We start from the raw sequence: 25469 nt of genomic DNA on the forward strand, positions 1-25469 counted from the left end.
TTCAAAACAGAAAGATTAACTGAAAAGTGTTCTGACAGTGGAGACCTTATTCTTGCCCCACAATTCAACAAAAATAGACCTAAAGTGTCTCTATCAGATAGGTTAGGGAAGAAAGCATAACCTCAAAAAAAAAAACAAAAATCTATAAATTTGTTCATTATAGTTCATAAAGTGTTGGGATTATGAAAGCACCAAAAATCCTTACAAATCATTTAGTCTAATTCACTCAATTCAGATGAGAAAACTGGGTCTACCAAGGCTAATTAACCGGCATTCAAGAAAACTAGGCAATTAATGATTAGAACTAGAGCTAAAATGTACCCCAATTTTCACTCTATCTACCTGCCTTTCATCTTTATCTAATACCACAGTTTCCATTTGGTAACTTACTTCTTTATTATGCTAAATGTCATTATATATTTTCATTCTTAAACAGTAGGCATTGGTTGACTGGCTCAAAATGAATCTATTTCAATCATTTTCTTTTAAACGTCTTCCATTTCTGCTCAATTTTACTCTCCCCTCACCAACCAACCCTATGTGTTCTGAGTAAATCTCAGAGTTGTCTAGAAAACTTGTTGGCTAACTGACATCTATGCTTCCAAAAAAAAGTCAGCATATGAAAAGGCACACATAGTGCTATGCTATAAAAAGAAGAGCTGGCATTGCACACCTCTCTTATCATCTCCATGAATGTATACATAATTTACAATTGCCAGGAAGTAGGAGGATATTCTTCAACAAATGGGCTCAAAATCCCTAAATAGGTAAGACAGTAACAAGATAAATTATCTCAGCCTTACAATAAGGGACTACAGAGTACAAATAAGGCACATAAAGTGCACAGGCATAAAGTTGTTCACATGTGTTTATATTCTTTATAAACATGCATGTTCTGTGCACAGAATGTAATATGTAAAAAATGTTTTCAGGTCTCAAAAAATCTGATGTTTTTGCTACTTTTATATTTGATTTAGAAAAAATAGAAAAAGTGCAGGTATTAACTCATGTATAAAAAAGGACAGAAGGCCTAGAAAAGAGGAACTATACATGTCCTTACCACTTAGAAATGGTTGTTGAGGCACAGAGTTTGTAGAAAAGACACCAAGTTTGGAAAGGATCCATCTAGAAGCTTTTTCAATCTGGAGCTTGTACTTTACAGGCACTCAAGTGGGCACACTGGTGCAAAGCAGTAGTGAGTGAGTCACCGTGTGTGAAATAGAATATGGAATGTTCTAGGCTGGAAGATTGAAAAATAGGAAATATGGTTGGTTATTAGTAACAGCCATGCTTACAACATCTTAACATTTTAGTAGCTTCCATATATCACTAATCAAAAGTCTGCAAGTTCCTCAAAGGTTAAACATGACCCAGCAATTCCACACTCAGGTATATATCCCAGAGAAATGAAAACATACCCACACAAAAATACGCATACAAATGTTCATAGTAGCATTATTTGTAATGGTCAAAAGGCAGAAACAACCTAAATGTCATCAACTGATGAATGGATAAATAAAATGTGGTATATCCACAATGGAATATTACCCTGCCACAAAAAGGAATAAAGTACTGACACATGCTACGACGTGGATGAATCTTAAAAACATTATGCTAACTGAAAGAAGCCACTCACAAAAGGCCACATATTATATGATTCCATTTATATGAAATGTCCATAATAGACAAATCTAAGAAAGAGAAAACAGGTAAGTGGTTGCCTAGGGCCAGGAGACAAAAGATAGGTGTGACTATTGATGGGTAGAGGGTTTCTTTCAGAGGGTGATGAAAATGTTCTAAAAGTCTATTATAGTAATGGTTGCACAATTCTATGAATATAAAAAAGGCTCTAATTGTACACTTTATTTATTTGAAAACAGGTTTGACTCTGTCACCTAGGCTGGAGTGCAGTGGTGCAATTATAGCTCGCTGTAGCCTCAAACTCCTGTGTTCAACCAATCCTCCTGCCTCAGCCTCCAGAGTACCTAGAAGTACAGGAGCATGCCACCATGTCCGACTAATTTTTTAATTTTTTGTAGAGATAGGGTCTTGCTGTGTTGCCCAGACCAGTCTCTATTTCCTGGCCTCAAGTGTTCCTCCTCCCTCACCTTCCAAAGTACTGGGATTTCAGGCATGAGCTACCACGCATAGCCTTAAATTGCACACTTTAAATTGGTGACTTCAACAGCATGTGAATTATATCTCAATAAAGCTGCTACTTTTAAAAAACTACAGTCTATAACTTCCTAACTACTAACCAATATCTGACATATTATTCTATTTCACCTTATAACTCCATATAATGAGAAAAGCATTGAATTCAGTGATAAAACCAGATTATTGGCAATCCTAAAACCATAGTCAAGTAACAAGTTCTGAGCTTCAATTTCCTTGTAGGGGAAAGGGGAGTCCTCTTTGGTGTACCACCTCATTTTTCTCCCAATAACACAGTAGTATCCTAGAGTAAATTGTGTTTATTCTAAAATCAGCTATGTCTGTTGTATTTACTATAATTACATAGTTTAGTTGCATATTACATCAAAAATGAGTGCAAAAATAAAATGTTTTGTTGCTAAACATTAGGTTGTGTAATTTAATTACGGGAAGCCACTTTAAAAACATTTTAAAGAAAATGTCTTGGCTATGCATCACAGGACTGGTGAAATATAAGCATTCATACACTTATAAAATATTTAAGGTATGTATCTTTCTTTCTCATTTTAAACAATATTCTATTCAGCCAACCCAACTGCAGGTATATTATATAGCCAATATTGTTTAAGAGAGCTTCTACTCTATACGTTATTTGTATAAAAGACGAACGTAAGTACACTACTATTATTCCACGTCACACTCTAAAGTGTGAAAATTGACCCTATTAAATTTGAATTCTCTCTTACAGAGGTTGAAACTTGTCTACTCTTCAAGTCTCCAGGCCCACTACAGTCCCATACTCTCTACAGATATCTTCATCTGCTAAACTGAAAAAGGTTGCCCAACGTCAACCCTTCAAATTCAAGACTGCTAAAGTCCCTCCTTCTTGTGCTCATAGACTCTATGTGTGAAGGCATTTTTTTTTCAAGTATCTCTCAGAATCCTCCCTTTTCAAAGCTGATCCTACATCTGACCTACATATTCAGGTGACCATTATGCTCCCCCAACACACAAAAAAAGTGTTACTTACACTCATGCTCCATAGACTCCTCCCTTCCACTTCACTTCCACTTACATTTGTGCTTCTTCCTTCTCACCTCTCAACTTACTCCTCAACTACCAGCCATTTGCACTCTGACGCCAACTACTTCCTAATGACTGCAAAAGAATTCCAAGTGGTCACTCTAACCGATCTTTGGCCTCCCCTCTCTCACTACTCCAATGCACCTCAGATATTGCTTCCTAGCGCATAACTCTGATTACCCCAGGCTTGGTAATTCAATGGTGTATCCCAATGCCTACAGAAAATTGTTCAGGAATTCATTCACCTCATCAAGATTCTAATGGAAGAGACTAAATTGCCAGCCCATCTCCTGAATGTTATCCAGACTTCAGTCAGGCTGAACTCTTTGCTCTGTGCAAATATATCCCATGCCTTCCTACACACAGATCACACAGATCTAACGCATGCTTTATTCCATCTGGAATGCCCTCCCTTCGTTTCTATGTATTGAAATTCCTCTAAAATCATTTTTAAAGTAGAAAGTCACTCAGCACTCAGAGCCTCAGATTTCTCAACTAGAAAATGAGAATAACACCTTCAAGGCTGCTATATAAAGATGACAAACCATTATTAGTATCAAGTATTGTTAAGCATAAACTTAGAATAATTGCTGGTAGATAATACTCAACAAATGTTATTACTCTTGTTCACTAAAGACAATTAAGTGCCCAATAAATATACTATAAATTGACAAAACAAAACAATAGAAATATCTTTTCCAGCCACACTATGCTCTTTGCTCACCAATTAACAGTTTAAGGTTTGACACCTCTGGAAGTTAAGATGATAAAAATTCCTAACAACATTTTCATTTTTTGGAACTCTCACATAGATTTATGATGCAAAAACAACCACCCTCTATTTCATGATTTCGTCAGGAACAACTTGATTCACTGATATCTACCAAAATGGGAAGAGTGGAGCAAGGTAATAATTTTATCACTTACTTTATTAAAAACTGCACTAAAGGCCGGGTGTGGTGGCTCACGCCTGTAATCCCACCCAGGAGGCCAAGGTGGGCAGATCACGAGGTCAGGAGATCGAGACCATCCTGGCCAACATGGTGAAACCCCATCCCTACTAAAAATACAAAAATTAGCTGGGTGTGGTGGTGTGTACCTGTAATCCCAGCTACTCAGGAGGCTGCGGCAGGAGAATTGCTTGAACCCAGGAGGCCGAGATTGGAGTGAGCCGAGATTGCGTCACTGCACTCCAGCCTGGTGACAAAGCGAGACTCTGTCTCAAAAAAAGAAAAGAAGAAGCAGGAAAACACATATAATTTACCATCTTAACCATTTTAAAATGTACATTAAGGCTGGGCACGGTGGCTCACGCCTGTAATCCCAGCACTTTCGGAGGCCAAGGCGGGGAGATCAGGAGGTCAGAAGTTCAAGACCAGCCCGACCAACATGACAAAACCCCATCTCTACTAAAAATACAAAAAATTAGACAGGTGTGGTGGCACGCACCTGTATTCTCAGCTACTCAGGGAGTAGCTGAGGCAGGAGAACTGCTTGAACCTGGGAGGTGGAGGTTGCAGTAAGCCGAGATCACGCCACTTCACTCCAGGCCTGGGCAACAGAGCAAGACTCCATCTCAAAAAATAAAATAAATTAATTAATTAAAATGAAAAAAGTGTACATTAAATACATGCACACTGTTGGGCAACCATAACCACCATCCATCTCCAGAACTCTTTTCATCTTACAAAAGTGCAACTCTATACCCATTACGGTCAACCCCATTCTCTCTGTCAGAGTCTGATAGTCACCATTCTACTTTCTGTCTCTATCGGCCTAAGTAAAATCATACAATATTTGTTCTTTTGTAACTGGCTTATTTCACTAAGTGTGATGTCCTCAAGAGTCATCTATGTCGTTATTTACTGTTTCCGTAAGAACTCCAAAATCACACAGGGACATAGTTTAAACATACTCTAGCTAAGGTAGATTCATTCTATGGCACTACACCACAGATTTGGAAGGCTCAAATTACAGAAAGAAAGGGAAAGGGAAAATAGCATGTACTTGATAATTAGGTATGTTGCCAGTTACTCTGCTAGGTGCACTTCACACAGAACCTAATTAAGTCCAAACAACTCTAAGGAGGTAGATGATTATCATTCCCAACTGACAAATGAGAAAAAGGTTCAGAAGAACACACAATAGCAAGCAGGCCTCCCATGTCACTATCCTATTTCCATTTTGTTTTCATTATAGAACTCATCACTAATATATGCTTGGTTTTATATACTTATTTAATTCCTTATTGCCTTTCTCCCTACCTAGAACGTAAGCACCTATGGCCACTGTATCCTCTAACCAGCTCAGAATCAGAGAGGTAGAGAGTGGAGGGGCAGGAATGGGGAAGTACAAAACAAGTAATGTCATAAGGGAAATGTGCCACACGTGCACACTATATGCAGATTTTTTTTTTTTTTTTTTTAATGGTTGAGACGGGCTGGATATGGTGGCTTACACCTGTAATCCCAGTACTTTGGGAGGCCAAAGCAGGAGGATCACTTGAGCCCAAGAGTTTGAGACCAGCTTGGCAACACAGGAAGACCCCATCTCTATAAGAAATAAAATAAATTAAAAAAATAAAAGGTTGAGGTCATTATACTAGTGGAAGGGTCACATTTTTACAACAAAATTGTGTCTATGATATACACAGCTTAAAACTTGAACATCTTATCATCTCTAGCTGTTCTAAGATTCTTGCCTCCACGTGTACACTTGAGACGGAGTGTCACTCTGTCACCCAGGCTGGAGTGCTATGGCATGATCACAGCTCACTGCAACTCCTGCCTCCCTGGTTCAAGCAATTCTCTGTCTCAGCCTCTCGAGTAGCTGGGATTACAAGCACCTGCCACCACACCCAGCTAATTTATGTGTTTTAGTAGAGATGAGGTTTCACCATGTTGGCCAGGCTGGTCTTGAACTCCTGACCTCAGGTGATCCACCCACCTCAGCCTCCCAAAATGCTGGGATTACAGGTGTGAGCCACTACACCCAGCCCACATGTACGTTTCTTAGATGCTCAGAAATGGGGAGGCTTTTTTATGGCCAAAGATCCATTTTGATGGGTTTTTGTTCTGGTTTTTAGAGTGGGAAGTTGGGTAAAGGGTAGAAGATAAAATTCCTTGGTCTCCAGTGAGCCCAGATTCTATTATTATATCCTTGTCTTCTATGAATTTTTGTTGTTTTTCATCAAACTTTACCCAAGGAATTGTTCTCTGCCTTCTGGCTAAGATCAAGGGTAGTGCCCCTGAGGACTTTACTACTAAGTATGAATTAACAATGGGAAGCAGATACTAAGTTGTGATAGTCTACTTACACCATAAATATATGCTCACTAGAATAGTAACTATATTTACCAAAATACAGACTTCCTTCCTCTGCTTCAGAATAAAAGTGAATATTCCCACTACCATGCATTGCTACATTTTCTGTTAACATTTGTTAAAACGTTTTATTAAAACCCAAGAAATTAATGACTGAATACATATTACTTTCTCAAGTTATAGGAGTACTGTGTTCACAAAATAATGTTATCTTCACTGATGTAACAAAAAGTCAGTGGTTTCCTTTATGTGGTAAACAATGGGCCTTGGGAAGCACATTCCCTGTTAAATGTCTTTTACATATTTTATACACAATTGGTTCAACTTCCTAATAATCACCATTTACCAGAAATGTGAAAGAAAAAAATCATCATGATACACAATATGACTAAGTAAGCCAAAAGGAGAAAAATAAAAGAAAATTATAATGGCTCACTGAGGACAGTGGAGTAGAAAATACTTCCAGCTTACATCAATTATCACTTAATATTACCTTTTTAAACTGAGAACATCAGTTTCAAGGCGATAAAAATCTCACATCTTTTCCCTCCTCCTAAGAGATCATGCCATCAGCAAACTCAAATATCCTCCTGGACATCTAAAGGACCTCAAACCTAACTGGTTTTTTTGTTTTGCTTTGTTTTTGAGACAGGATCTTGCTTTGCCACCCAGGCTGGAGTGTAGTGGTGTGATCACAGCTCACTGCAGCCTCGACCTGATGGGCTCAAGCGATCCTCCCACCTTAGCCTCCTGAGTAGCTGCAACTAAAGGCATATGGCACCATGCCTGGCTAATTTTTGTATTTTCAGTAGAGTCAGAGTCTCACCATGTTGCCCAGGCTGGTCTCGAACACCTGGCCTCAAGCAATCCACCCAGCTCAGCCTCCCAGAGTGTGGGATTACAGTCATGAGCCACTGTTCCCAGCCTTAACTCTTAATATATCAAAATCTTTGTCTGCTTCCAGCCTTGCTCCTTACTAAACTCCTTACTAAATAATGCTATCCTTATTTTAGTTGCTAATGCCAAAAACCTAACAGTCACATGTACTTCCTTTCTTTCCTTCACACCCCCACATCTAAACCAACAAGTTCTGTCAACCCGATTTTCAAAATACCCCATATCCTAACTCAGACCACTTCTCTCCAAATCCACTGCTGCCACTCTAGACAGAACCACCATTATCTCTGCCCAAACAATTCAAGGAGACTCTTAGCTGATGATACTCCTGCATCTCCTCATTTCCCATTTCTCCACATAGTAACCAGAATGATCTTTTAAAAATATAAATAGCCAGGCATGGTAGCTCACACCTGTAATCGCAATACTTTGGGAGGCCAAGGCAGGAGGATTGTTTGAGCCCAGGAGTTTCAGACCAGCCCAGGCATAATAGCAAGACCCCAACTCTACAAATAATAATAATAATAATAACAACAAAAATTAGGTGGGCATGGTGGCACACACCTGTAATCCCAGCTACTTGGGAGGTTGAAACAGGAGGGTTGCTTGAGCCCAGGAGGTCAAGACTTTAGTGAGCCATGATCCTGCCACTGTAATCCAGCCTGGGAGACACAGCAAGACCCCATCTCAAAACATAAATTGAAATTAAAATTAAAATTTAAAAATAAATAGAATATAAATGTATTCATTCCACCAATGCTCAAAGTCCTCCACTAGTTTTACATAAAATACAGGGGAAAAAGTCCATGGTCAAATATCTCTGACTTTTCCTTTCCCCTATTCCAGCCACACTAGTTTATTTCCACATTGGGCCTGGGCAATTGCTAACCCTCCTGCCTGGAAAGCTTTTCCCCTGGGCATGGCTGCTCCCTCGCTTCATTCAGATCATTGCAAATACTACCCCCCAAAGAGGACTTCCCACATACCCTATCTAAAATAATGGACACCATCACTCTCTAAGCAAACTTAATTTCTCATCATAGAGTTTATCATCCATTATTTGTTTACTGTTTGTCTACCTGACTAAAAAACAAGCTCCAGGAGTTGGAGGGGGGAGCTGTCTTGTGGATATTTATAATCCCCAACGTCATCTCAATAAACATTTGTTGATTAAACAAACGATGCCCATGATAACAAATGACATGCATCAAAGAAAAACACCAATATGCATATTTTCAGTTTATTCAATAAAATGCATATTAACAACTTCATAAATTTCCATCGTGCTGCCTTTAGAGGACCTTAGAGTAGTGTAGAATAATAGGGAAAGGGAGGGAAACTTGTTGCCTTCAGCACATAAATCCAATATATTTGAATATCTTATTTTACATCCACGTTGAGATGGAACCTAATGTCTCAAAAAAATAACAGATTTGAAACTGTTTTTATTCCTGTTAAATACTGGAATCAAACTTTATCCAAACAAGCTTAAAAGTAGAAGCAATATTCAGATGAAAACCTAAGAATACACATTTGACTTAGTTCCCTTTTCCATTATCCCTCAAGATGATTATATCAATATGAAAGAAAAAATTCAAGCATCATTAGAAATTAGAAAGGAGTCTCACCCCTCACCTGAAACGTTTGAATTTTCACAAAGGTATTTTGAGGTAAGAGAAAAGAGAATCAATCTGCCCTTACATCAGCCATATCTGCTGTGCTATACTCTAAGAGCCTGCCTGCCAGTCTACTCCACAAAGGTGAGGCACAGAAGAAAATGGCCCACACTTAATCGCTCCCCTCCATCAAATTCTCTGCATTAAATACCGACTGCAATCTTCAACAGACTCCATCTAGCCTCCAAGAGAAAGAGAGAATACAATCTCGTGTCAAGCTGTGATACAGCCTGTGCTATTTATCAACACTAAATAAAGTGTACAGCCTTACCCCCTTATCCGGGTTTCACTTTTCAAGGTTTCAGTTAACCTCAGTCTGAAAACATTAAATGGAAAACTTCAGAAATAAACAATTCAAAAGTTTTAAATAGCACATCATTCTTAGTAGCACGATGAAATGTCACACTGTCCTGCTCCATCCTGCCCGCCCAGGACATGAATTATCCCTTTGTCCAGTGTGTCCACATCCACATTGTCTATGCTACCCACCCATTAGTCACTTAGAAGCAGTCTCAGTTATCAGATCCACTGTCACAGTATCACAGTGCTTGTGTTCAAGTAACCTTTATTTTACTTAACAACTGTCCCAAAGCACAAGAGTAGTGATGCTGGCATATTGTTATAATTGTTTTATTTTATTAATTATTGTTGTTAATCTCTTACTGCACCTAATTTAGGAATTAAACTTTATCAGAGGTATGTATGTATGGGAAAAAAAATGTAGTATATATAGGATCTGGCACTATCTGAGGTTTCAGGCTTCCACTGGGATCTTGGAACACATCCACTGAGGATAAGGGGAAACTATTATATAGGAAAAAAAAATCACCAATCTTACGACATGAATTGTCAAAGACAGAAGACTGGTGAAATTCTCAGAATTTCAGAGATAATGACCTTGAAATTCTTAACAAAGATGTGAAAGGCAAAACTACTTGCTTTTCTAAGATAGAAGTTCTTTTTGTGGCGGTAGGTGGTGAGGTGGTCAGGCTTACCAAAACAGCACCTGCAATCAGCGTTAGAGATGATAAGACACTTTCAAGAAAACACAAAGCAAGTAATCAGAAAGATCAAGATACAGAGGCCATTAACAACACTATCCATTTTCCCCTCTCCTTCTGGGCTCAATGAAGAATTTTACTTTCTTTTTCCCTCTTGAAGTTAGACACAGTCATGTGACTTTTGTTGGGTAATGAAATGTGAGTAGAAGTGACCTATAAACTTCCACAGATGCGGCTGGGCGTGGTGGCTCATGCCTGTAATCCCAGCACTTTGGGAGGCAAAGGCGGGTGGATCACTTGAGGTCAGGAGTTTGAGACTACCTGGCCAACATGGTAAAACCCTGTCTCTACTAAAAATACAAAAATTAGCCAGGCATGGTGGCGTGTGCCTGTAATCCCAGCTACTAGGGAGGCTGAGGCATAAGAATCGCTTGAACCCAGGAGGCAGAGGTTGCAGTGAGCCGAGATCATGCCACTACACTCCAGTCTGGGTGACATAGCAAGAATCCATCTCCAAAAACAAACAAACAAACAAACAAAAAACTTCCACAGATGCATTTAATTGTTTGGCTGTGAACCTCTCTCTACTGCTGTCTCAGTAATCGATGACTCATTTTTTCATCTAGAAGTGCAATGTGTGCCTTTACAGGAAAGACAACTTTCCCTGAAAGGTACAAACTTGATATACGTGAGAAATAATAATCTTTGTGTTTTAAGCGACTGATAATTGGATGATTATTTTCTTATTGCAGCATAAGCTAACATACCTTGACTAATATGTTAGTTATTTGAAAATTCCAATAAAATTATCAAAATTCAGCAAATCAAGAAAATCTGACAGGGGCTAGTAGTTTGAGAGATGGACAGAAAAACATATAACTATGACATCAATAACGAGAAATGGATTATAACTACAGAAACAAAGGTTTCTTAGTGGAATGTGCCTTTGGAATCAGTAATCTAATCTCAATGTTTAAAAATGTTTAAATAGTAGGCTACCTCTGCAAGGATGCACTAAAACTTACTAATACCATTTGCCTCCAGCAAAGAATACTGTATAGTAACTAAAAAAAAAAAAAAATGGGAAGAAGAGACTTCTGGTTTCTGATCTGACCTGAAAGAAGCTTGGAAGTCATCACTCCAAAATAAGTAAAAACCTGAACAAATTGAAAAAAAAATCAACAACTCATCTTAGCTCCTTAAAAGAAAAGAGGTCACAAGGGAAACCACTGCCCCCAAAATTGGAGGGACATACAGAAGGATACAGAGAATCACAACTTACCAACCCATGAGCAGAAGGGTTGAGGGAACCAGTGCCAGCGAAGAAAAACCTGACCTGTAATTGACAAATGGTTGGAGGATCAATGTAAGAAAGTCTGAGAGTCAAAAACTCCAGGGAACCCAGTCAGAAGGGGCCTATCGCACTTTTTCTTACTTTGACCTCCAGGAGCGAGACCTAAGTTCTCACAGTGAATATCAGAAAAATCTCCCCCTACTTCCAACAGAGAGAGAGGAAAAACAACCATTTTGAAATATACCACAACATTCGGTTTTTAACAAGGCTTGCCCTCAGGAAAAACTATCTAGCCAGAGACTATCCTGCTGAGGTTTTAACTTGGGGGTAGGGAAATACCTAATCCCAGTCAGCTTTAGCCTTCCATGTGGAGGAAAAGAAATACCTAACTCTAGCCTGTTCTAGCCTTCCATGTGGAAGACAGGAAATACCCAACTCTAGTTTACTCTAACTATACTGTCCCACCTAAGGGAGTAAGCGTACTGAAAAGCATTTGTGAAGCTGATAATCCAGAGGCACAGCCTCACTAAAAGACTGAGATCTAACCATAGGACTATAGAAGACTTCCCCTTCCTCCACACCTTACCACCACATTATAAAACCCTACATTAAACAGTTCCTTTTACACAGTACATCATGTCCAGCTACAAAGAAAAAATTACAAGGCATACTAAAAGGCAAATAACATAGTTTGAAAAGACAGAGCAAACATCGGAACCTGACTCAAATATGGCAGGACATTGGAATTATCAGATCAAGAACTGAAAACAACTCTGGTTAATATGCTAAGCTAAGAGCTCTAATCAATAAAGCAGATGACAAAGCCAAAAATATATATATATCTGAGATTGAGGATATCTCAATAATAACCTCAAAAACTGGAAAGCAAAGAGTAAAAAGAGTGGGGAAAAAAAAGAGGACAAAACACAAAACTTAAGAATTGTGGGACAATTACAAAGAGTGTAATGTGTGAAAAGGGAGTACCAGAAGGAAAGGAAAGGAACAGAAGAAATACTTAAAATAATAATGACTGAGAATTTCCCCCAAATTAATGTCAGATATCAAACCAGACATCCAGGAAGCTAAGAGAACACCAAGCACAATAAATGCTGATAAAAACAAAAAAAGCCAACAAAATACCTACACTTAGATATGCCAAATCATATTCAACTACAGCAAATCTAAGATAAAGACAAAATCCTGAAAGAAGCCAGAAGATTAAAACACCATACCTATAGAAGAACAAAGATAAGATTTACATCCCCAGAATTTTTCCCCAGAAACCATGAAAGTAAGAAGAGGGGGTCGCTTCCAAGATGGCCGAATAGGAACAGCTCCGGTCTGCAGCTCCTAGCGAGATAAAAGCAGAAGACAGGTGATTTCTACATTTCCATCTGAGGTACCTGGTACATCTCATTGGGACTGGTTGGAGAGTGGGTGCAGCCCAGGGAGGCCGAGCCGAAGCAGGGCAGCTTGTCGCCTCAACTAGGAAGTGCAAGCGGTCAGGGGATTTCCCTTTCCTAGCCAAGAGAAGCCATGAGTGACTGTACCTGGAGGAGTACACTCTTGCCCAAATACTGCACTTTTCCCATGCAGACCAGGCGATTCCCTCCCGTGCCTGGCTCAGCAGATCCCATGTCCATGGAGTCTTGATCGCTGCTAGCACAGCAGTCTGAGATCTACCTGGGACGCTGGAGCTTGGTGAAGGGAGGGGCATCTGCCACTGCTGACTCTTAAGTAGGCAGTTCTATGTTCACAGTGTAAACAAAGCAGCAGGGAAGCTCGAACTGGGTGGAGCCCACCACAGCTCAGCAAAGCCTACTGCCTCTCTAAATTCCACATCTGTGGACAGACCATATCTGAATAAAAGGCAGCAGACAGCTTCTCCAGACTTAAACATCCCTGTCTGACAGCTCTGAAGAGAGCAGTGGTTCTCCCAGCACGGTGTTCAAGCTCTGATAACGGACAGACTGCCTCCTCAAATGGGTCCCTGACCCCCGTGTAGCCTTACTAGAAGACACCTCTCAGTAGGGACCGACAGACACCTCATACAGGCGGGTGCCTCTCTGGGATGAAGCTTCCAGAAGAAGGATCAGGCAGCAATATTTGCTGTTCTGCAGCCTCCACTGGTGATACCCAGGCAAACAGGGTCTGGAGTGGACCTCCAGCAAACTCTAACAGACCTGCAGCTGAGAGGCCTATTAGAAGGAAAACTAATAAAAAGAAAAGAAGAGCATCAATATCAACAAAAAGGACATCCACACCAAAACCCCATCCGTAGGTCACCAACATCAAAGACCAAAGGTAGATAAAACCACAAAGATGGAGAGAAGCCACAGCAGAAAGGCTGAAAATTCCAAAAACAAGAATGCCTCTTCTCATCCAAAGGAACACAACTCCTCGCCACCAAGGGAACAAAACTGGACAGAGAATGAGTTTGATGAATTGACAGAGGTAGGCTTCAGAAGGTCAGTAATAACAAACTTCTCCGAGCATGTTCTAACCCATCGCAAGGAAGTTAAAAACTCTGAAAAAAGCTTAGACGAATGGCTAACTAGAAAAATCAGTGTAGAGAAGAGCTTAAATTACCTGATGGAGCTGAAAACCACAGTATGAGAACTTCATGAAGCATACACAATAACTTCAATAGCTGAGTCAATCAAGTAGAAGAAAGGGTATCAATGAATGAAGATCAAATTAATGAAATAAAGTGAGAAGACAAGATTAGAGAAAAAAAGAGTGAAAAGAAACAAACAAAACCTCCAAGAAAATATGTGACTATGTGAAAAGACCAAATCCACGTTTGATTGGTATACCTGAAAGTGATGGGGAGAATGGAACCAAGTTAGAAAACACTCTTCAGGATAATATCCAGGAGAACTTCTCCAACGTAGCAAGGCAGGCCAACATTCAAATTCAGGAAATAGAGAGAACACCACAAAGATACTCCTCTAAAAGATTAACCCAAGACACATAATTGTCAGATTTACCAAGGTTGAAACGAAGGAAAAAATGTTAAGGGCAGCCAGAGAGAAAGGTTGAGTTACCCACAAAGGGAAGCCCATCAGAATAACAGCAGATCTCTCTGCAGAAACCCTACAAGCCAGAAGAGAGTGGGGTTCAATCAACATCCTTAAAGAAAAGAATTTTCAACCCAGAATTTCATATCCAGCCAAACTAATCTTCGTAAGTGAAGGATAAATAAAATCCTTTACAGACAAGCAAATGCTGAGAGATGCTGTCACCACCAGGCCTGCCTTAGAAGAGCTCCTGAAGGAATCACTAAACACTAAATACCAGACACTGCAAAAACATGCCAAACTGTAAAGACCAACGATGCTATGAAGAAACTGCATCAATTAATGGGCCAAATAACCAACTAGCATCATAATGACAGGATCAAATTCACACATAACAATATTAACCTTAAATGTAAATGGGCTAAATGCCCCAGTGAAAAGACTCAGACTGGCAAATTGGATAAAGAGTCAAGACCCATTGGTGTGCTGTATTCAGGAGACCCACATCTCTGATAAAACAAACTTTAAACCAACAAAGATCAAAAGAGACAAAGAAGGCCATTACATAATGGCAAAGGGATCAATTCAACAAGAAGAGCTAAGTATTCTAAATATATATGTACCTAATACAGCAGCACTCAGATTCAAAATGCAAGTTCTTAGAGACTTATCAAGAGACTTAAGACTCTCACACAATAATAACAGGAAATAAGAGAAGACACAAACAAATGGAAAAACATTCCATGCTCATGAATAGGAAGAATCAATATCATGAAAATGTCCTTACTGCCCAAAGTAATTTATAGATTCAATGCTATCCCCATCAAGCTACCACAGACTTTCTTCACAGAATTGGAAAAAACTACTTTAAACTTCAGATGACACCAAAAAAGAGCCTGCCAAGCCAAGACAATCCTGCGCAAGAAGAGCAAAGCTGGAGGCATCACGCTACCTGACTTCAAACTTCACTACAAGGCTAGAGTAACCAAAACAGCATGGTTTTGGTACCAAAACAGATATATAGACCAATGGAACAGAACAGAGGCCTCAGAAGTAACACCACACATCTACCACCATCTGATCTTTGACAAACCTGACACACACAAGCAATGGGGAAAAGATTCCCTTTTTAATAAATAGTGTTGGGAAAACTGGCTAGCCATATGTAGAAAACTGAAACTGGGCCCCTTCCTTACACCTTATGCAAAAATCAACTCAAGATGGATCAAAGACTTAAACATAAGACCTAGGACCAAAAAAAATCCTACAAGAAAACCTGGGCAACACCACTCAGGACATAGGCATGGGCAAAAATTTCATGTCTAAAACTCCAAAAGCAATGGCAACAAATGCCAAAATTGACAAATGGGATCTAATCAAACTAAAGAGCTTTTGCACAGCCAAAGAAACTATCATCAGAGTAAACAGGCAACCTACAGAATGGGAAAACATTTTTGCAATCTATCCATCTGACAAAGAACTAATATCCAGAATCTACAAAGACCTTAAACAAATTTACAAGAAAAAAAGCAAACAACCCCATCAAAAAATAGGCAAAGGATATGAACAGACACTTCTCAAAAGATGACACTTATGCAGCCAACAGACATTTGAAAAAACACTCATCATCACAGGTCACTAGAGAAATGCAAATCAAAACCACAATGAGATACCATCTCATGCCAGTTAGAATGGCAATTATTAAAAAGTCAGGAAACGAGAGATGCTGGAGAGGTTGTGGAAAAACAGGAACGCTTTTACACTGTTGGTGGGAGTATAAATTAGCTCAACCATTGTGGAAGACAGGGTGGCGATTCCTCAAGGATCTAGAATTAGAAATACCATTTGATCCAGCAATCCCATTACTGGGCATATACCCAAAGGATTATAAATCATTCTATAATAAAGACACATGTACACCTATGTTTACTCCAGCACTATTCACAAGAGCAAAGACTTGGAATCAACCCAAATGTCCATCAATGATGGACTGGATAAAGAAAATGTGGCACATATACACCATGGAATACTATGCAGCCATAAAAAAGGATGAGTTCATGTCCTTTGCAGGCACATGGATGAAGCTGGAAACCATCATTCTCAGCAAACTATCAAAAGATCAGAAAATCAAACATCACATGTTCTCACTCATAAGTAGGAGCTGAACAATGAGAACACATGGACACAGGGAGGGGAACATCACACACTGGAGCCTGTGGGGGGTTGGGGGCTAGGGGAGGGATAACATGAGGAAAAATACCTAAGGTAGGTGACAGGTTGATGTATCCAGCAAACCCCCATGGCACATGTGTACCTATGTAACAAAACTGCAAGTTCTGTACATGTAACCCAGAATAAGAATAAGAATAAGAATAAGAAGGAGGAAGAAGGAGGAAGGAGGAAGGAGGAGGAGGAAGGAGGAAGGAGGAGGAGCAGAAGGAGGAGGAGGAAGGAGGAAGGAGGAGGAGCAGGAGGAGAAGGAGGAGGAGGAGGAGGAAAGAAGAAGAAAGTAAGAAGACAGTGGAATGAAATATTTAAAGTAATGAGAAAAGGCTGGATGTGGTGGCTCACACCTGTAATCCCAGCACTTTGGGAGGCCGAGGCGGGCAGATCACTTGAGGTCAGGAGTTTCGAGACCATCTGGCCAACATGGTGAAAGCCCGTCTCTACTAAAAATACAAAAATTAGCTGGGCTTGGTGGTGGGCGCCTGTAATCCCAGCCACTCGGAAGGCTAAGGAAGAAGAATCGTTTGTAGTTGGGAGGTGGAGATTGCAGTGAGCCAAGATCATGCCACTGCACTCTAGCCTGTGTGACAGAGTGAGACTCCATCTCAAGAAAAATAAAAAATAAAAAAAATGAGGGGAAAAAAAACCCCACCAGCCTAGAATTCTGTATCCTGTGAAATTATCCTTCAAAAGTAAAAAAGAAATAAAAACTTCCTCATAGAAACAAAAATTGACAGAATGTGTTGCTGGTGGACCTCCTTTGAAAGAAATGTTAAAAGTAGTTCTTTAAAAATAAAAAATAAAAAAAGGAAAAGGAAAATTACATAGCTCAGAAACTCAGATCCTCAAGGAAAAACCCTGGAGAAGGAACAAGTGAAGGTAAATAAAAACTTTTCTTTTTCTTACTCCTAATTAACTTACCAGGAAACAGTTGTTCAAAATAGCAACAGCAACAATGTATTAAATTATATATGCATACATATGTGTGTACATATATACACATATATATGTACATGCTTATGTAGAAGTGACATGTATCAGCAATGATACAAAGGAGAGGAGGGAGGAATCAAGATTATTTCGCTATAATAAGGTACTCACACTACTGATACATACTGCAAGCTTTCAAGCAACCACTTAAAAGTAACACTATACCACTAACAACTTAGAAATAATACTATACCACTAAATGTACATTGCAAACTCTCAGCAACCACTTAAAAAAGCAACAAAGAAATATAATTCATATATCAAAAAAGGAAAGAAAATGGAATCATATAAAATCCTCAACTAGTACCACAAAAGGCATAAAAAGAGTAGAAGACATAAATAGGAACAAAGAACAAGGGCAACAAATAGAAAAGAACAACAAATATTGTAGATATTAAACGAACTACATCAATAATCACTCTAAATATCAATGGTCTAAATGCACTGATTAAAAGAAAGATTGTCAGGTTTGTCAAAGATCAGATGGCTGTAGATGTGCGGTATTATTTCTGAGGGCTCTGTTCTGTTCCATTGGTCTGTATCTCTGTTTTGGTACCAGTACTATGCTGTTTTGGTTACTGTAGCCTTGTAGTATAGTTTGAAGTCAGGTAGCGTGATGCCTCCAGCTTTGTTCTTTTGACTTAGGATTGTCTTGGAAATGCGGGCTCTTTTTTGGTTCCATATGAACTTTAAAGCAATTTTTTCCAGTTCTGTGAAGAAAGTCATTGGTAGCTTGATGGGGATGGCATTGAATCTACAAACTACCTTGGGCAGTATGGCCATTTTCATGATATTGATTCTTCCTATCCATGAGCATGGTATGTTCTTCCATTTGTTTGTATCCTCTTTTATTTCACTGAGCAGTGGTTTGTAGTTCTCCTTGAAGAGGTCCTTTACATCCCTTGTAAGTTGGATTCCTAGGTATTTTATTCTCTTTGAAGCTATTGTGAATGAAAGTTCATTCATGATTTGGCTCTCTGTTTGTCTATTACTGGTGTATAAGAATGCTTGTGATTTTTGCACATTAATTTTGTATCCTGAGACTTTGCTGAAGTTGCTTATCAGCTTAAGGAGATTTTGGGCTGAGATGATGGGGTTTTCTAAATATACAATCATGTCATCTGCAAACAGGGACAATTTGACTTCTTTTCCTAACTGAATACCCTTGATTTCTTTCTCTTGCCTGATTGACCTAGCCAGAACTTCCAACACTATGTTGAATAGGAATGATGAGAGAGGGCATCCCTGTCTTGTGCCAGTTTTCAAAGGGAATTTTTCCAGGTTTTGCCCATTCAGTATGATATTGGCTGTGGGTTTGTCATAAATAGCTCTTATTATTTTGAGATATGTTCCATCAATACCGAATTTATTGAGAGTTTTTAGCATGAAGGGCTGTTGAATTTTGTCAGAGGCCTTTTCTGCATCTATTGAGATAATCATGTGGTTTTTGTCTTTGGTTCTGTTTATATGCTGGATTATGTTTATTGATTTTCATATGCTGAACCAGCCTTGCATCTCAGGGATGAAGCCCACTTGATCTTGGTGGATAAGCTTTTCGATGTGCTGCTGGATTCGGTTTGCCAGTATTTTATTGAGGATTTTTGCATCAATGTTCATCAGGGATATTGGTCTAAAATTCTCTTTTTTTGTTGTGTCTCTGCCAGGCTTTGGTATCAGGATGATGTTGGCCTCATAAAATAAGTTAGGGAGGATTCCCTCTTTTTCTATTGATTGGAGTATCTTTGACAAACCTGACAAAAACAAGAAATGGGGAAAGGATTTCCTATTTAATAAATGGTGCTGGGAAAATTGGCTAGCCATAAGTAGAAAGCTGAAACTGGATCCTTTCCTTACTCCTTATATGAAAATTAATTCAAGATGGATTACAGACTTAAATGTTAAACCTAAAACCATAAAAACCCTAGAAGAAAACCTAGGTAATACCATTCAGGACATAGGCATGGGCAAGGACTTCATGTCTAAAACACCAAAAGCAAGGCAACAAAAGCCAAAATTGACAAATGGGATCTAATTAAACTAAAGAGCTTCTGCACAGCAAAACAAACTACCATCAGAGTGAATAGGCAACCTATAGAATGGGAGAAAATTTTTGCAATCTACTTGTCTGACAAAGGGCTAATATCCAGAACCTACAAAGAACTCAAACAAATTTACGAGAAAAAAACAAACAACCCCATCAAAAAGTGGGCAAAGGATATGAACAGACATTTCTCAAAAGAAGACATGCAAACAGCCAACAGGCACATGAAAAAATGCTCATCATCACTGGCCATCAGAGAAATGCAAATCAAAACCACAATGAGATACCATCTCACGCCAGTTAGAATGGCAATCATTAAAAAGTCAGGAAACAACAGGTGCTGGAGAGGATGTGGAGAAATAGGAACACTTTTACACTGTTGGTGGGATTATAAACTGATTCAACCATTGTGGAAAACAGTATGGCGATTCCTCAAGGATCTAAAACTAGAAATACCATATGACCCAGCCATCCCATTACTGGGTATATACCCAAAGGATTATAAATCATGCTACTATAAAGACACATGCACATGAATGTTTACTGCGGCACTATTCACAATAGCAAAGACTTGGAATCAACCCAAATGTCCATCAGTGACAGACTGGATTAAGAAAATGTGGCACATATACACCATGGAATACTATGCAGACATAAAAAAGGATGAGTTTGTGTCCTTTGTAGGGACATGGATGCAGCTGGAAACCATCAGTCTCAGCAAACTTTCACAAGAACAGAAAACCAAACACCACATGTTCTCACTCATAGGTGGGAACTGAACAATGAGATCACTTGGACTCTGGAAGGGGAACATCACACACCAGGGCCTATTATGGGAAGGGAGGAGCGGGGAGGGATGGCATTGGGAGTTATACCTGATGTAAATGACGAGTTAATGGGTGCTGATGAGCTGATGGGTGCAGCACACCAACATGGCACAAGTATACATATGTAACAAACCTGCACGTTGTGCATATGCACCCTAGAACTTAAAGTATAATTTTAAAAAAAAACAGAAAAGAAAAATTGTCAAGAGTGGATAAAAAAACAAGACATAACTATGTTGTCTACAAGAAACCCACTTTAAATATAAAGACACATATAGATTACAAGTAAATGGATGAAGAAAGAGATGCCATGCTAACACTAATCAAAAGAAAGTGGGAGTAGCTATATTAATTTTAGACACAGCAGACTTCAGAGCAAGGAAAGTTCTCAAAGATAAAGATTAGCATTACATAATGATAAATGGTCAATTATCCAAAAAGACATAACAATACTTAATGTGCGTGCGTGCACGCCTAACAGAGCATCAAAATTTGTGAGTGAAAAACTGATAGAATTACATGGAAAAATAGAGGAATCCACTATTAGAGTTGTAGACTTCAACATTCCTCTATCAGAAGCAAACAGATCAGAATCAGAAGCAGGCAGAATATCAGTAAGGACATAGCTGAACTCAACAACACCATTAATCAAATGAATATAACTAACATCTATAGACTAATTCAACAACAGCAGTTTACACATTCTTCTCAAACTCACATGGAACAGTCACCAAGATAGAACACATTCTGGGCCATAAAACAAAATTAAAAGAATACAAATATACAATATCTGCTCTCAGACCACAGTGGAATTAAACTAAACATCAGTAACAGATAGACAGGTAGAAAATCCCAAAATACTTGGAGATTAAACAACACACTTCTAAATGACAGATGAACACTCAGTCATGTGATACCCTGCACCACGTTGGGACTCTTTAGAGAGTCCCCACTAGCAACAAGGTCCTCATAAGATGTGGTCCCTCAACCTTGGACTTCTCAGCCTCTACAACTGAGAAAAATATTCTTTTCTTTATAAATTACCCAGTTTCAGGTAATCTGTTAGAAGCAATAAAAAACAGACTAAAACAGACTAAGATAGCCAGACTTCATTAAAATTTTCTGCTCTGTGAAAGGCACTGTCAAGAGATTGAAAAGACAAGTCACAGATGGGAGAAAATATTTGCAAAACCTACATCTGATAAAGTAGCATCCAAAATACGTAAGGAACTCTTAAAATTCAACAATAAGAACACAATCTGTTTTTTGTTTTTCGTTTTTTTGAGACGGGGTCTCGCTCTGTCTCACAGGCTGGAATGCAGTAGCGCGATCTCTGCTCACTGCAACTTCCACCTCCCAGGTTTAAGTGATTCTCCTGCCTCAGCCTCCTGAGTAGTTGGGGCTACAGGTGCGCACCACCACACCTGGCTAATTTTTGTATTTTCAGTAGAGACGGGGTTTCACCATGTTAGCCAGGCTGGTCTCAAACTTCTGACCTCAGGTGATCTGCCCGTCTCGGCCTCCCAAAGTGCTGGGATTACAGGGGTGAGCCACCATGCCCGGTCACAACCTGCTTTTTTTAAAGGGCCAGACACATCACCAAAGATAAACAGATGGCAAATACACATGCACAGAAATACTCCATATCCTACACTATCAGGGAAATGCAAATTAAAACCACAATGAAATACCACTACACACTTAGTAGAATGGATAAAATCCAGAGCAATGACAAACCAAATGCTGGTGAGGATGTGAGAGAAGAGAAACTGGTGGGAATGCAAAATGAAACAGTCACTTTGGAAGACAGTTTGGTGGTTTTTAACAAAACTAAACATATTCTTAACTCATCCAGCACTTACTCGTCGTTATTTACTCAAAGGAGATGAAAACATATTTCCACACAAAAGCCTACATATGGATGTTTACAGCAGTATTATTCATAACTGCCAAAATTTGGAAGCAAACAAGACATTGTTCTGTCGGTGAATAGATTTGATGGAAAAAAAAAAAAAAAGCAAGCTGTGGTACATCCAGATTATGGAATATGATTTAACACTAAAAGGAAATATGCCATAAAAAGCCATGGACGCCGGGCGTAGTGACTCACGCCTGTAATCCCAGCACTTTAGGAGGCTAAGGTAGGCAGATCACTTGAGCCCAGGAGTTTGAGACCAGCATGTGCAACATGGCGAAGATTCATTCTCTATTTAAAAAATAGAAAAATGACCAGGCATGGTGGCTCATGACTGTAATCCCAGCACTTTGGGAGGCCGAGGCAGGTGGATCACAAAGTCAGGAGATCGAGACCATCCTGGCTAATACAGCGAAACCCCATCTCTACTAAAAATACAAAAAATTATCCGGGCTTGGTGGTACACACCTGGAGTCCCAGCGACTCAGGAGGCTAAGGCAAGAGAACTGCTTGAACCCGGGAGGTGGAAGTTTCAGTCAGCAGAGCTGGCACCACTGCACTCCAGCCTGGGCAGCAGAGAGAGATTCCATCTCAGAAAAAAAGGAGAGGGGAGGGAAGGGAAGGGGAGGGGAGGGAAGGGGAGGGGAGAGGGGAGGGGAGGGAAGGGGAGGGGAGAGGGGAGGGGAGGGAAGAGGAGGGGGGAGGGGAGGGGGAGGGGAGGGGGGGAGGGGGAAGGGGAGGGGAAGGGAGGGGGAGGGGGAAGGGGAGGGGAAGGGAGGGGGAGGGGAGGGGGGAGGGGAAAGGAAAGGAAAAAAGAAAAATTAGCCAGGCATGGTGGGACATGCCTGTAGTCCCAGCTACTTGGAAGCAGGAGGATCACCTGAGCCTAGGAGGTGGAGGTTGCAGTGAAACGAAATGACACCACTACACTCCATCCCAGGCGACAGAGCAAGACCCTGTCTGAAAATAATGAAGAAGAAGAAGAGGAGGAGGAGGAGGAGGAGGAGGAGGAGGGGAAGGAGGAGGAGGAGGAGGAAAGAAGAAGAAAGAAGAAAGAAGACAACATGGAAGAAACTTAAGTGCATATTACTAAGTGAAAGAAGTCAGCCTGAAAACAGACTGGATGATTTCAACTCCATGACATTCTGCAAATGGTAAAACTACAGAGAGAATTAAAACTTCAGTAGTTGCAGGGGGGATGAGGGATAAACAGGTGGAGCCCAGGGAATGTTTAAGGCAATGAAGCTACTCTGTATACTATAATAGTGGATACATGTCATTAGAAGTTTGTCCAAACCCATGGAGTGTATGACACCAAAGAGTGAGACCTAATGTAAACTATGGACTCTGGGTAAAGATGATGTATCAATATAGCTTCATCAGTTGTAGCAAATGTACCCCCCTGCAGGGGTATGTTGACAATGGAAGCTATGCATGTGTGGGAGCAGGGAGGAAATAGGAACTCTCTGTACCCTCCTCTCAATTTTGCGGTGAACCTGAAACTACTCTGAAAAGTTGTCTTTTTTTTAATGAGAAAGAAATTTTTACTTTATACCCTGTGTACCTTTTAAAGTCTGATGTTAATTTTTATTAGCATGAAGTTGTACTTAACACAATTTAGAGTCTTCATTTTACTTAACCAATCAGCACATAAAATGCTGTTGACCTTGAAACCGTTCCCTCATTTGGCATCCAGGACGCCACATTGCCTAAGTTTTCCTCCACTGGCCAGTCCTTCTCAATCTTCATTGCTAGTTCTTATTCTCCCAACTTCATCATGTTGGATGCCCCAGGACTCAGTCCCTGGACCTCCTTTCTATCTATACTCCAACTTATCCAGCCTCACAGCTCTGAATATCATCTTTATGGTATTTAAAACAGATTGATATTGTCTGTTATTCCCTACTGTAACAGACCAACTCAGGACTGCTATTCATTTTTAGTATTAGTCATGCACTAGCACAATTCAATTCAGGCATTATTCATGCCTGAACAAAATAAAGTGCTCTCAGGTACCACCACTAGCACCAAAAAAACTCCAATCATTAAAACTACATACAATACCAATTTTTACAGAAATTTCAATTTGCCAAGAATGATTTTACTTGTCCCACCCTTTTGGAGGGTAATCTGAGATTTGTTTTATTTATTTATTTAATTTATTTATTTGAGACAAGTGTTTCGCTCTTGTTGCCCAGGATGGAGTACAATGGTGCGATCTTGGCTCACTGCAACCTCCACCTCCTGGGGTCAAGTGATTCTCCTGCCTCAGCCCCCCAAGTAGCTGGGATTATAGGTGTGTGCCACCACACCTGGATAATTTTGTTTTGTTTTGTTTTGTTTTTTACTAGAGATGGAGTTTCATCATGTCAATCAGGCTGGTCTCGAACTCCTGACCTCAAGTGATCCACCTGCCTCAGCCTCCCAAAGTGCTGGAATTACAGGTGTGAGCCACCACACTCAGACAATCTGAGATGTTTAAAGGTAGAAAAGTAGAAAGAGAATTGAATTAGGGCAATGCTAATCTATTATGTATTTAAAGGCAGAAAAGTAGAAAGAATACTGAATTTACAAGTCTTTCACTAAATTCTTATCTAGGTGTTACTTTTCCTAGAAAAGCATGTCACAGCTAAAAATCTCAAATCCAGAATCAGAACCATAACAATTACAGGTGTTTAATAAGTTCAAAAGGGCTTAGAGATGACTTAGCTTGTTTTTTTCAAGCTTTTTTGTTTAAATATTAAGCTTCCATATAAGAACTCAAGAAAGGAAACCTGATCAAGATGAACCTCTTATTTAACAGATAGGGAAACCTACAGCCCAGAAATGTTTAGAGACTTGCCCATGGATAGAGCTCTCACTGGTAATACCAAGACCAGAAAGTAATTCTCCTGTTCCCTAATTCAATGCTCTTTCTACTTTTCTACCTTTAAACATTTCAGTAAATACTCATGTGATTAATTTTATGTGTCAACTTGGCTAGTCCATGGTACCCACATGTTTGGTCAAACATTATTCTAGA

The 25469-nt window shown here is 39.6% G+C and overlaps 1 protein-coding gene across 14 annotated transcripts in view; it reads right to left on the reverse strand.

Moving 5' to 3' along the window:
- FRYL (FRY like transcription coactivator) overlaps window positions 1-25469 on the reverse strand; it is a 286763-nt gene that overhangs the window by 227797 nt on the left and 33497 nt on the right. For 4 of the 14 annotated variants that reach the window (XM_078003386.1, XM_078003378.1, XM_078003389.1 and 1 more), the window contains one exon: window positions 1061-1240. The exons of 6 other annotated variants lie outside the window; for them this stretch is intronic. The gene's annotated coding sequence lies outside the window, so the exon portion shown is untranslated. Of the gene's footprint in view, window positions 1-1060; window positions 1241-4336; window positions 4454-4686; window positions 4813-25469 lie in introns of all 14 variants that reach the window. 4 more of the 14 variants (XM_078003385.1, XM_078003379.1, XM_078003387.1 and 1 more) reach the window with 2 other exon arrangements.

Source organism: Macaca mulatta, chromosome 5 (genome assembly GCF_049350105.2).
Source record: "Macaca mulatta isolate MMU2019108-1 chromosome 5, T2T-MMU8v2.0, whole genome shotgun sequence".
Taxonomy (NCBI): domain Eukaryota; kingdom Metazoa; phylum Chordata; class Mammalia; order Primates; family Cercopithecidae; genus Macaca; species Macaca mulatta.